The 11330-nt window shown below is 42.9% G+C and overlaps 1 protein-coding gene across 1 annotated transcript in view; it reads left to right on the top strand.

Moving 5' to 3' along the window:
* Positions 1-8567, top strand: part of DAD1 (defender against cell death 1) — a 20373-nt gene extending 11806 nt beyond the window's left edge. The window contains exon 3 of the mRNA XM_081228963.1: positions 8326-8567. The gene's annotated coding sequence lies outside the window, so the exon portion shown is untranslated. The remainder of the gene's footprint in view (positions 1-8325) is intronic.
* Positions 8568-11330: the final 2763 nt, after the last annotated feature.

Here is an 11330-nt window from a genome sequence, read left to right as displayed (position 1 = left end):
ATCGTGGTGCACAGGCCTCTCACTGTCGCGGCCTCTCCTGTTGTGGAGCACAGGCTCCAGACGCGCAGGCTCAGTAGTTGCGGCTCACAGGCCCAGTCGCTCCGCGGCATGTGGGATCTTCCCAGACCAGGGCTCGAACCCGTATCCCCTGCATTGGCAGGCAGACTCTCAACAACTGAGCCATCAGGGAAGCCCATGTTGTATGCTTTAACAAGGGGACAGAGCAAGCAGTTCAAGGATGTTTGTTCTCTAGGATCAGGGAAATACCAAATCATGAAAAATAATTTCCTAGGGCCGTCGTGATTGGAGGAGGACTCTGCAGCAGAGAGGCTAGTATTTCAAAGTCATGAAAAAAACAGAAACAAAAAAGCAAGCTCAGCAGAAACTGCGTACTGCAGACCCTATTAATGATCTAGGGCCACCTGTTCAGCAGGGAATTATGGGCCCAAGGTATAGCACGATCTTCCAATCCCAGATTGCAGCGTTAAATCATTCTATAGAGAGTATATTCGTAGTGAAATCCTTCTGTGGGGGACTCCCCAGGGGGTTTTTCACAGAGATCATTTGTGAAATGATCACAATTTGACATATACTGTACTGTCCTGCCCTCAATTTTCAAATATACATTTATTTGCCCTTTTTCTGTGCTTCTAACTTAGTTCTATGTGCATTGTGCTAAAACACTTTTAAAATGGTTTTCGAGTGAGTTTTCAATATTTATATCAAGTCAGAAGGTAGAACAAAACGGATTGAATATTCTCCATATTTGACAAATATGTTGAGAGTTGGGTATAAAAAGAATAAACATCTGTAGCTTACTGCTGTTGTGTGAATTTGGGGGTGACATTTAAAACCAGCAGCTACTGTGAAAAAGCATATCAAAAGAAAATGGCACCGAGTTAAATTTATTCCAGGAGAAGTAAGGAAGTTAACAGATAGTGAGTGCTCGCGTGGGCCAGGCTTTAAGTCTTATTTTATTTTCAAAACAACCTTATGAGGATAGGCTTGGTAATTCCACTTACAGATGAGAAACTGGGGTTCAAAGAACCTTGCTGGAAATCTTTTAAGTCTAATAATCCAGTCTGGTGTCAAAAAATGTTAATATTTATTTTTGCTTAAAGTTGGCTTATAACAAAGTATTTGACAATCGCAGAGTTAAAGAAATGTGTTTAAAAAGTTACCACAGGGACTTCCCTGGCAGTCCAGTGGTTAGGACTTTGCCTTCCAATGCAGGGGGTGCTGGTTCGATCCCTGGTCAGGGAGCTAGGATCCCATGTGCCTCGCAGCCAAAGAACCAAAATGTAAAACAGAAACGATATTGTAACAAATTCAGTAAAGACTTTAAAAATGGTCCACATCAAAAAAAAAAAAAAGTTACCACAGTTATTTTTATTACCGTCCTTTCCTTTATTACTTAATTTCTTTGCTTTTATGACAATTTAAAAAATACAGAAAAGTACAGGGAAGAATATAACAAACACCGCCGTGTATCCACCACCTGGAATGAACAGGTTTTGAACAGATTAAGCATTGTAGATTGAGCTGAAGTTCCTTTGAATCCCTCCAGTCCCCATTCCTTCCTTCTGTAAGACTTGACCGTCTTCATGGCAGTTTTGTTCAGCTAGGACTATTGTAAAACCTACATCTGTTAACACAGCCTTTTCCAAACTTCAGACTTTGTGGCCTCCTGAAAACATGTCCAGAGATGGCAGTGTGAGAAACCTGTGGTAAAAGTTAGCTGTACAGTTGGCAGCACTGGTATAAGTGGCTATGCCAGTGGTCAAGAATAGACTCATAGGGGCTTTCCTGGTGGTGCAGTGGTTAAGAGTCTGCCTGCCAATGCAGGGGACACTGGTTTGAGCCCTGGTCCGGGAAGATCCCACATGCCGCGGAGCAGCTAAGCCCGTGCACAACTACTGAGCCTGCACTCTAGAGCCTGCAAGCCACAACTACTGAAGCCCGTGCACCACAACTACTGAAGCCCGCACACCTAGAGCCCGTGCTCTGCAACAAGAGAAGCCACCACAGTGAGAAGCCTGCGCACTGCAACGAAGAGTAGCCCCTGCTTGCCTCAACTAGAGAAAGCTCGTGTGCAGCAACGAAGACCCAACATAGCCAAAAGTAATAAATAAATAAAATAATTAAAAAAGAGAAAAGAATAGACTCATAATGTTTTTTAGATTATCATAAAAATGAAAATGCAAATAGATAACTAATAAGAGCCTGCTGTATAAAAACAATAAAATAAAATTCAAAAAAAAAGAAGAGGGCTTCCCGGGTGGCGCAGTGGTTGGGAGTTCACCTGCCGATGCAGGGGACGTGGGTTCGTGCCCCGGTCCGGGAAGATCCCACATGCCGCGGAGCGGCTGGGCCCGTGAGCCATGGCCGCTGAGCCTGCGCGTCCGGAGCCTGTGCTCCGCAACGGGAGAGGCCACAACAGTGAGAGGCCCGCGTACCGCAAAAAAAAAAAAAAAAAAAAAAAAAAGAAGAAAATGCAGGGCTTCCCTGGTGGTGCAGTGGTTAAGAATCCGCCTGCCAAGGCAGGGGACACGGGTTCGAGCCCTGGTCCGGGAAGATCCCACATGCCGCGGAGCAACTAAGCCCGTGCGCCACAGCTACTGAGCCTGCGCTCTAGAGCCCGTGAGCCACAGCTACTGAGCCTGCGTGCCACAACTACTGAAGCCCTTGTGCCTAGAGCCGGTACTCTGCAACAAGAGAAGCCACCGCAATGAGAAGCCCACACGGGGGGCAACGAGTAGCCCCTGCTTGCCACAATTAAAGAAAGCCTGTGCGCAGCAAAGACCTAACGCAGCCAAAACTAAAATAAATAAATCAATTTATTAAAAAAAATGAAAATGCAAAAGTGAAAAATGCTCCTAGTGAGCTTCTGAGTTGGGAGAATCCATGCACACCTAAAGTGATGATCAGTGTTTGGCACTTAGGTGGCAGTAATCTATTTTGAATGAATGCATTATATAGAAGTTCAGTAGGTTTGAATATTTAAAGATTTACATACTATCTGTGAATATTTCCTGTTTTGTTTTTCAATGTCTCCTTGTGAAATTCTTTTCAGAAAATGTCAGCCTATCTCAGGTGTTCTGAAGGGAAATGAAGAAAAGAGGGACTTAGCTACATTGGGTCACAGCTTGGGAAGGAAAGTTCCTGATGACACTGGGCCCTGGATCAGAGGGAGAAGTGAACAGGGCTTCGACAAGGGGACAGACCTGAGCTTGGAAGTATGCTCAGCCTGAGGGTGATTGTTTGCCACCAGGTTGTGCTGAAACCTTGTTAGTGTTGCTTTGTTTTTATGGTGGAGGCTGTTCTCCCACAGGTCTTTAAAAATTCGTAGTGTTTAATCCTGGCTGGAGCGAGGGCGCTACAGGGCTGGGCAGAACATAACTGACAAACAGTACTATTTACAAACAAGCAGTCGCCGCCGTTGGCTTTTTGAATGCATCATACAGTACTGCAGTACTCTAGAAAGTTACCTCTGGAAGGGGATCTAAATGTTATTTCTTAGGCGTTACTACCACCCAGTGGCCTGTACATTTCATTGCTGAGAGAAGGTACTACAAAGCCCAAGAGAAGCTGAGTTTGGGGGAAGAAACCACAGATACCTTTGTGATAAAACCTAGTTTCTTTCCAGTCACAGGAGGGCAGCAGAGGTCCAAGCGGGCCTAGGTGTTGGGTGGGGCTTGCTTTACATTCTGGCCAGAGGTGGGCGGTGTCAAGCACAAAAGGGCATGCAACCTTTGTCACCTAGGGAAGACCAAGTGCACGGTGACCCAGAGATTGACTTTTTATTTCCTTTTCTGATCTGTCAGTTCGAGAGCTCCCTTTCCAGTTTCTTGCAGACCTGTTTTTGCCCTCAGCATGACCTCCTGCTGGCAGTCATCTTTAATTTTTTTGGGTGGGGGGGTTATTTTCCATTTCATTTTCTCTGTGACAGTTCACCTTATATTGAATTAGGTTTAGCCACCAGATAAGTTCTCAAAAAGGGAACTACTCTAAATTTGTAGAAAGTATTTTGAGTTAGCATATTTTCTCAACCCCCTTTTTTTTCCTGGTTGGAGGGTGAGATTCTTTACTTATTCTTAAAACCTTGAATCTGCTTATTTTATTTACAAAAAACCCAAATAATTGATGATTCTTGAATTAGTGATTGTGCTCTATTTGGTATTTGGTTCACTTAAAACTACCAAAAAAAAAAAAAGAGAGAGAGAGAAAAAGAATAAAAGAGAATATCAAGTAGATTTGTGTCTTTTTAAAAAAATATGGCCAAGCTTTGCGTTTTGCGGGGTCCTAGTTCCCTGACCAGGGATGGAACCCGGGCCCCGGCAGTGAAAGTGCTGAGTCCTAACCATTGGACCTCCAGGGAATTCCCATAGGTTTGTATTTATGAGGTTCATTCCCTGCCTTAGTTTCTCTAGCCTTGCAGCTCAGATGATTCCGACTGCAAGTCATTCTGCCCCCAGGTTGCATAAGACCCTCTTCTTGGGGCCCTCACGGTCCACTGTGCATGCCCCTAATGCTGCACTTAACCACATGGTTGTGAAACCATTCATTTTCTTGTCTCTCCCACTGGACTGTTAAATTCCCAGAGGGTGGGGACCTCAGAGCTTAGCACAGGGCTAACGGTCACAATGCATGTTTGTTGAATGAGTGTATGAATGAGTAAATCTTTTTCAGCTGCAACAAAATGCTGTATAAAATAGCTGTATCATTAGTGATGTGAATGCTAAGACATGGGGAAAGTGCTGGGGAAGAAAGATGCCAAGGGAACAATTCACACGAGGGACGATGGAGTGGGGCGTGAGGCTAGAAGTCGGAAGACCTGTGTTGTAGACTTTGCTGTGTTGTTAACTAGTTGAATGGAGAAATAAGCTTGAGCCCTAATTTCCCTATGTGCATAGGGAGGGGATTGGCCTGGATGGTCATTAGAGTCTTTTGCAGCTGTTAAAGCCTCTGATTCATGATATTCCCATTGTGTTTGAGGAGGATCATGCTGTTTGTGTGGATCCTCAGTTGAGCTTTGCTTTTTCTTTTCTTCTTGCTTTTTACCTTCAATTGTTGCTTTTTATCCATATTACCAGGTTTTCATCATCCATCAAAAGTGCGATTGTCTGTAACAAAATGCATAGTGTTTGTATAAGGCCTTTTACAAAATTAGACAACATTTGTCAAACGTTTTACAGTTATCACATAACCAGGCTTGCAGGACTCACACTCCACATGCACTTAAAAAAAATATTTATTTATTTATTTATTTATTTATTTATTTATTTATGGCTGCGTTGGGTTTTCATTGCTGTGCACGCGCTTTCTCTAGTTGTGGCGAGCGGGGGCTACTCTTCGTTGCGGTGCGTGGGCTTCAGTAGTTGTGGCTTGCGGGCTCTAGAATGCAGGCTTGGTAGTTGTGGTGCATGTGCTTAGTTGTTCGGCAGCGTGTGGGATCTTCCCGGACTAGGGCTTGAACCCGTGTCCCCTGCATTGGCAGGCAGATTCTTAACCACTGTGCCCCCAGGGAAGTCCCCACATACACTTTTACACATATCAACCCACGTCATCCTCACGGCCCACCCTATGATGGAGGTAGACAAATAGTAGTGTTCCTGTTCTGTACATGAGGTAATTAAAGCTTGGTGAAATTTAAGTTGACTTCTCCAGGGCCTGGAACTAATAAGTGACTGAGTGGGAACTCGATAACAGATACTTTGACTTCACACTTTTACATTTCTATTGTGTTCAAAGACTTTTGGATGATGAATATATACATTTTGTTAGAAGGTTTCCATTAACAGTATTAAGCTTGCTTCTCTTTTTCAAATGGGAAAAACTTAGGAGAGGTTGATAAGAAAGGATGAAGACAGGCTATCTAAAATGTTTCTGCAAAGTTGGTCATCTTTAGTATGATCTGGAAGAAGTGGAGGAGGATGCAGATCAGGAGACCCGACTTTATCCAGAGAGGGTGACCATGGGCTGGCGCTGTCCAGTAGAACTTTGCACTGTGTAAATCTAAGTCTGCACTGCCAAATAATGGTAGCTACTAGCCACATGTAGTTATTGAACATTTGAAATGTGGCTAAGTGAGGCACTGAATTTTTCATTTTATTTAATTTTAACTCAGCTTAAATAGTCACCTGTGGCGTGGTATTGGACAGCACAGCTCTGGACAAATCTGTCAAACTCTCAGGTGATGGTTTCCTCATCTGTAAGACTGAGAGGATTGGACGAGCTGATTTCTACAGCTCCTTTCATTTTCCGATCCGTGCCTTCTGAAATTGTAGTGATTCACATTGAGCTCTGAACCTAGAGTTTCTGCAGAATGGTCTTTGATTCACATTTTCTCTAATTTCAGTTTTAATTGGGTGACCAGGATCTAGGATGAGATGGATTGAAGGAAAATCAGTATTTGGGCATATCTGCTCAGTACTGGTGTCTGAATAGAGATGGTGCTGGGGAAGCAGATTCCAAACAGAAATGACCCTGTCTGGCATCATCTTTTGTGTCTCTACAGAGAGTAATTCTTTTTAATAGTTCTTTGTGTTGTGCCTTGCTTTCTCTTAAGATGATGAGAACAGGCTGATTGAATGGTGCTGTCTTTCCTGCTTGGGTGAATAGACTGAAGAAGTCATGCTAACTCTTCTCAGTAGGTGTCTTCCACTTTGCATGTCTTGATATCAGGGGAGGAAATTTTATTTGTCAGTTTCCTGAAACCTTTATCCCCTGGTTAACAGTTGAAATCATTCTTCTGAGCTGGTGAATAGTCCAATTTTGTTGAGCTAATATTTCAAAGACTCCTAGAACCTCTGCTTTTAGAGTACTGTCTGGTAGATATATTTTTGCCTTAAAAGAAAGGAGCAGATCTATGTAAATAGGAATTTTCTGAAAACCATTGTCAAAGAGATTTACTCTCATGAGTCATTTTTTGCCTTTTAGTTGGACCAATCCCAGTGTCTTAGATCAATATGTTTTATTGTCATAGGATCTCAAAACTTGACTTTTGTACTGAATGAGGATTTCTTTTATAATTCTCATTGTGTCAGGCTCTTCCCTGAAGTGGCCCTGTGCTCTATTCCTCTCTCACCTTGGCCATTAGAACTGATGTGTGGTATTAGTTCATAGTCTGTTGTCAGTGAGTTTGCTTTAAGACATTTGATAGAGTGAATAGGTTAGTTTTAATAGGTCTGTTTGTTCTTATTTGACACTGTGATCACTTTTGCTCCCTGTTTTTGCTCTTTGTTTTACATATTTCTCGTAATTCCACTGATGCAGGAATGTTCTGCAATTATGTAGCATTTCTCTTTCATTGTTAGTGGAATAAAAGCAATCTGGCTAGAAGTCTAAGATCTTTCCTCTAAACTCTGATGCTAGAATCTCCAGGTCACCTGAACCAATGCACAAAATAAAGTGGTGCCCTTTCACCTACTGGTGTAGCCCAGCTCTTCTGAAACATAGTGTTTCCCAACCTTTCTCATCTTCACACATAGAAGATGACAATATTTTTATGGCACACTGCAGGAAAATGGGCTGCTTGTGGTTGGGGACATTGGGGCCCCTAGGGCCAAGGGGTCACCTTCTGGCCACACCGTGTTGGAGCACACCAGGTGGGCAGCCCTCCTAGAGGTGTGAGAAGGGAAGTCTGTGTTTACAGGGCAGGGCTGGGCTCCACCTCACAGCTTACAGTCAGTCCCATCTGACTCTGGCAGCTGTGTGGCCTCTTCTCTTGGGGTTACTCTCCACCTCCTTCTTGCCAAAAATAATCTTACTGTTAAATGAAAAGAAAATTATTTCTTCTGTTTTGGTACTTCGTTAAATCTGAGATTGGGAATCTTTCTCTACTTTCTTTCGAATTCTTCCTTCTTCCACTCCCCCTACCCCACCCCCCAAACTGGAAGTTAGTGCTTTGTAAGCTTTCTAAATCCAGAAAAGCTCTTTAGGCTAAGTTGCAATCCTCTCACCACAAAGAGGGGTTTGTGGATCAGAGAGGTCAGAGTGACTTACTAAAGTCGTGCAGCTAATTAATTGCAGAGGTGGCGTTAGAACCCAGGGCTACAGTTCCGAGTCAGTTACGCCTTTGTGTGCTTGGAATTCAGATTTGAGCATTAATTTTTATGGATACCTCTATAAAATGTTCAGTGAAAAAATTTGCTTTATTCTGGTTGTTCTAACCTGGCTTAAATACTGTCCAGAATTTGGGAACTCCATAACTGCCTTTGTCTTTACGGGTTTAGAATTTAGATCGAAACCCTGTCTGTAGCATATCACAAAACATTTTTAGAAACCTTGAGTATCTCTTCTTACCTTTCTGCTTCTTTCTTAAAGGTTCACTTTTTGATTTCCCCTGGATAAGAAGAGCTCTTGAGATGGCTGTTTGTTGGACACACGGATTTACTTCAGATTTATGCTTACTACCGACTGATTTGGGATGCGGTTGGAGAGCCCAGAGAGTTCCCAGGCTTCTGTGTCAGAACAACTTTGTAATGAGCATTTATTAACACAACCTCTGCCTTCCATGAAGTGTAACCTTTTTGCCTTCCAAATTAAAAAGCTCCATGCGACTCCTTCCTCTGCCTCTGGCTCTGTTTTTTGTTTTTATTCTTTATTGGTATGAAAGTCCTTTTTTCCCTTCAATCCTCTGTGCAGAGCTCTTTAGGAGTTGATAACTTGCAACTGTGAATCTACCTCCTGTGTTTTCATTAAGTGTATTTGAAGTTAATGACAAAAGGCAGGGCTGATAACCCTGGGAAACCACAGTCCTTTGTCTTTTCCCTGGAGCTGGTAATCCCTTACTAATCCTTCAATTGTTGAGGGTGGTTCCGCTCTTACGACACAATGCTTCCTGGAACTGCATCATTAAGCACTTTGTGAGAAAAGTGTGTGCTTCCCCATTTATATCTCTTTCAATGTGATTTAGTGGTGAAAAGGGAAATATGTATCTCTTAGACCATGTAAGAAGAGTGCCAAAAGTGGGGTTTGTATATATGCTTATTTATAGGAGACACTACTTTCCAAACCACCTTCACAAATGTTCTCTCATTTTGTTCTTACCATTATCTCAGGGGTTCCAATCCTCATTAGATAGATGAAGAAATTGAAGCTCCGATTTGTAACTTGCTTAAGATCAGAGTTCATGACACACTTGGGTGGAACAATAGGTCTGCTGGCTGAAGTCTAGACATATTTATATGTATTGTGGTAGCAGCCCTATTTCCATCTTGGGTGCTATATACGGGAAATAAGCTATGTTGAGGATTCCACTATTTAAATTTGGCTGACTGCTGAGATGGTGAGTTGTGCTCTAGAGGTTTCCCAACTTGGTTGCACATTAGAGTCGCTTGGGGAACTTAAAAATGAAATCTCAATGCCCAGGGCACACCCCAGACCAATTAAATACAAATCTTTGGGGGTGGCATCTGCACTTTGTACCACTACTCGGGAGATTCTAATGTGCAGCCAAATTGGAGAAGTGCTGCTCTGGATTCTTGCTATGCAAAACATAGCCTGTTGACCAGCAGTATTGACATAACCTAGGAGCTTATTTGAAAAAGAGACTCTCAAGCCCACCCCAGACCCTCCTGAAGCAGAATCTTTGTTTTAACGAGGTCAGCAGGTGATTCACGTTCATATTAAAGTTTGAGAAGCACCCAACCAGAGCAGGGGTTCTCAAATTTTGGTGTATCTCACAATTACCTGGGAACTTGGTAATGAATTTGGGCCTCTGTGTTTCTTAGCTCTCCATAAAACTCTGATACACACTAAAGTTTGCGAATAGCTCTAGATTAGGAGTCGGCAAGCTTTTTCTTAAATGAATGGCCTGGCAGTGTTCCAGTAAAACTTTATTCACAAAAGCAAGCTGTTGGTGCTTGGGCCATGGTTTGCCATTCCGAGGGATGCTAGTTCACTAAACTATGACTGAGTAATTGAATATGCTTTAAAACTTTTATGTACACATTTTCACAGCCATAAAAAGAAACGAAATTGAGTTATTTGTAGTGAGGTGGATGGACCTAGAGTCTTGTCATACAGAGTGAAGCAAGTCAGAAAGAGAAAAACAAATACCGTTTGCTAACACATATATATGGAATCTAAAAAAAAAAAAAAAGTCATGAAGAACCTAGGGGCAAGATGGGAATAAAGACGCAGACCTACTAGAGAATGGACTTGAGGATACGGGGAGGGGGAAGGGTAAGCTGGGACAAAGAGAGAGAGTGGCATGGGCATATATACACTACCAAACGTAAAATAGATAGCTAGTGGGAAGCAGCCACATAGCACAGAGAGATCAGCTCGGTGCTTTGTGACCACCTAGAGGGGTGGGAGGGAGGGAAACTCTAGGGAAGAGATATGGGGACATATGTGTATGTATAACTGATTCACTGTTTGTTTGTTTTTTTGCGGTGTGCGGGCCTCTCACTGTTGTGGCCTCTCCCGTTGCGGAGCACAGGCTCCGGACGCGCAGGCTCAGCGGCCATGGCTCATGGGCCCAGCCGCTCCGCGGCATGTGGGATCTTCCCGGACCGGGGCACGAACCCGTGTCCTCTGCATCGGCAGGCGGACTCTCAACCACTGCGCCACCAGGGAAGCCCTGATTCACTTTTTATAAAGCAGAAACGAACACACATTGTAAAGCAGTTATACTCTAATAAAGATGTAAATTAAAAAAAAAAACTTATGTACACATTTGTACCTTTATCAGGAGGCTTCTGAATTATTTTTAGTGTAGATTGATAAACAGGTATTTTGAATAAGAAAAGCATCCGAACTTCAAGATAAATGGGTGGAAAACTGGGAATAATAGTGATAATTTTGTCAAGGAAGACATTACAATTTTCAGAGCCTTTAATATACAAACTTTAATGTATGTCAGTGATCTTGAGATACATGAGGTAGATACTAAGCTCCCACTTAATTGGGTTAGCTGTTATCTCAGAGGTGATTTACCCAAGCCAGTGGGAAACCATCTTTGGTGTGTCTTTTCACCGTTTGCAATATGGCAGAAGCCTATAGACAACTTTTGGAGTCTTGAGTTTAAATTTAGTTAAAAGCTCATTACGACTCATTTTTAGTCTTCTGTTCACTTGTTTAGTAGTTCTCAACTCGACATGTAGGAGAATTACCTGTGAAACGATTCAAGTTTAAAAAACGCATTACTACCGCCCCCCAACCACCGAGTTTCTGATTCTCTTTTTTTTTTTTGGCTGCGCTGTGTGGCATGCGGGATCTTAGTTCCCAACCAGGGATCGAACCCATTCCCCCTGCATTGGAAGGGTGGAGTCTTAACCACTGGACGGCCAGGGAAGTCCCAGAGTTTCTGATTCTTAGGTGTG

The sequence above is a fragment of the Mesoplodon bidens genome (assembly GCF_964165515.1).
Source record: "Mesoplodon bidens genome assembly, chromosome: 3".
Lineage (NCBI taxonomy): Eukaryota > Metazoa > Chordata > Mammalia > Artiodactyla > Ziphiidae > Mesoplodon > Mesoplodon bidens.
Note: the sequence above shows the minus strand (reverse complement) of the source record. Positions and strands in the feature narration are given on the sequence as shown.